The sequence below is a fragment of the Desmodus rotundus genome, chromosome 7 (assembly GCF_022682495.2).
Source record: "Desmodus rotundus isolate HL8 chromosome 7, HLdesRot8A.1, whole genome shotgun sequence".
In the NCBI taxonomy this organism is placed as follows: Eukaryota; Metazoa; Chordata; class Mammalia; order Chiroptera; family Phyllostomidae; genus Desmodus; species Desmodus rotundus.
Window position 1 is genome coordinate 25,736,627 of NC_071393.1, and position 2,480 is coordinate 25,739,106.

Sequence of the window (2,480 nt, forward strand, 5' to 3'; positions counted from 1 at the left end):
GCTTCCATGTCTTTGTGTGTTTTTCAGTTTTTTCTTTGTGATTGGTTTCTAGTTCCACATCATTATGGTCAGAGAAGATGCTTGATATCATTTCAGTCTTCTTAAATTTATTGAGACTTGTTTTGTGTCCTAACATGTGGTCTACCCTGGAAAATGTTCCATGTGTACTTGAAAAGAATGTAGGCCACTTCCTAGACTCTCTGACCAGGACCGTTCACTGTACTCAGTGCCAGAGCTGGGAGCCCAAGGCCGCCACCATGTCCCACCAGACCACCATCCAAGCAAGTGAGGATATTAAAGATATCTTTGCCAGAGCAAGAAATGGAAAATACAGGCTTCTGAAAATATTCATTGAAAATATTTCTGCATGACAATCCATTTTTAATGTCAGTGCTTCCATCTCTGGAATGAAAATCAGTAAACAGAGAAACTTGTGATTGGGTCACGTTGTTATCCTTCAGATTCCTGGGATAAGGATTGTAACCGCTTCGTTTTACCCCTGTGGGAGGACAAAAATCCGTGCTATGTATTCCTCAGGTCAGATTCTTGCATGCCCAGGGATAAGAATGGACAGTCGTTGTGTGGTCTCCAGATCATTCTCATGCTTGTCACAAAACCTTGTATGCAGCAATAAGAGCAGCTCTGAAACAGGAGTTCGGTGGAGACCACATTAAGGATGAAGGATTTGGAACAGTAAAGGAAGATATATCATTACATGAATGTAAAAAATATTTGCAGCCTTCTCCTGCCCCACTGACTGCAGCTGAGGAAGAATTGAAACATTACATTTAATGAGATACGAACTGCCATGGGTGTGGACACCAAGCATCAGACACTGCAAGGAGTAGTATTTCCTATTTCTCGGGGAGATTTCAGGCTTTGGAAAAATTGGATAATAGACAGCTCAGCCATATGCAACTGGAAATAGATATAAAAATTAAATTATAGTTTTGGCCAACACAACAAACACAGAACTAAAATATTTGCTAAAGGGGGTTCCCAAAGATTCAGTACATTACCATTTCCTTCTATATAAACATTCCCATGAAGGAGACTATTTGGAGTCCATTGTTTTTATTTATTTAACGACTGGATACACACACAGTAGAAGAGAATGAATGCTGTATTCTAGCTGGAAGAGCTGCTGATAGAAATTGTAGAAAGACAACCACAAATGGATATCATTAGGAAAATGAGATCGAAATGGGGGTGAGTTGACTGCAGACTTTCTTCATGAAGAAGCACACCCCAAGCAGCATGCACATAAGCAAAGTTTTGCAAAACCAAAAGGTCCTGCAGGAAAAAGGAGAATTCGAAGACTAATAGAGGTCCTGCTGAAACTTAAGCCACTACTGATTAATAGCAATATATTAAGTATTACAATATTAGTTTTTTAAAAGACCAGTTTTTAATACAAGAGAGCTGAAATCATTCCATGTTGATATGTAGTAGGGAAAAATTGTACTTTCTGAAAAACAGCACTTTTTACTTCTGTATGTTTTTAAAATTAATGTTATAGAAGTCTCATGATTTTTACTTCTGTGTGTTTTTAAAATTAATGTTATAGAAGTCTCATGATTTTTATTTTTGAGTTACAGCTAGAAAAAGAGTTTAACATAGTGAGGTTTAATTTTGTCCCACTGTTTTCCGAGTGCTGATTCCACACTTGACATAATTCTTAAAGTTTTATACAGTTGGTCCAATTCCAGAAAGTCTAATGTGTGAAAGTAAGATATATTTATTATTTTTTACTGAGACATCAATTTTTTTTTTCTCTAAGAGAGAAAGACCTTAAAACATTCACACTGTCTAACAAATTTGTTAAGAACTGGGTTAGGTTATTTTCTAAGCTGAAAATTAGTGGGCCTCACAGGAAGTGCAAAGTTCCTTACTCGGAGGAGCAGTGCTGACGCTCAGAATGGGAACGTGTTTGCGACTTGTGTTTAGAAACAGCGCTTATCACGGCAGTCTTCTATTGACTTCTTGGTTTTTATTTTTTATTTATTTTATTTATTTTTTAATATTTATTTATTTTTAAATTTATTTATTTATTTTTATTGTCTGCATTTGTTACAATTGTCTGCATTTTCTCCCCATCCCTCCACCCCACCCCAGACAGTCCCACCTCCCTTACCCACTGCTACCCTCCCCCTTGATTTTGTCCATGTGGCCTTTATAGTAGCTCCTATAGACCCCTTTCCCTGCTATCCCCTCCCCACTCCCCTCTGGCTATTGTTACAATGTTCTTAATTTCAATGTCTCTGGTTATATTTTGTTTGCTTTTTTCTTTTGTTGATTATGTTCCACTTAAAGGTGAGATCATATGGTATTTGTCCCTCACCGCCTGGCTTATTTCACTTAGCATAATGCTCTCCAGTTCCATCCATGCCATTGCTATTGACTTCTTGGTTTTTAAATGGCACTAACATTTCAGAAGATCAGCTTGCTGAGAAACCTCAATGGTACAAGATAGTTTCTGT

At 37.5% G+C, this 2,480-nt stretch overlaps 1 pseudogene; it reads left to right on the forward strand.

Moving 5' to 3' along the window:
* Window positions 1-257: 257 nt before the first annotated feature.
* LOC112301949 (twinfilin-1-like) lies at window positions 258-1,360 on the forward strand (annotated as a pseudogene).
* The last annotated feature ends 1,120 nt before the right edge of the window (window positions 1,361-2,480 follow it).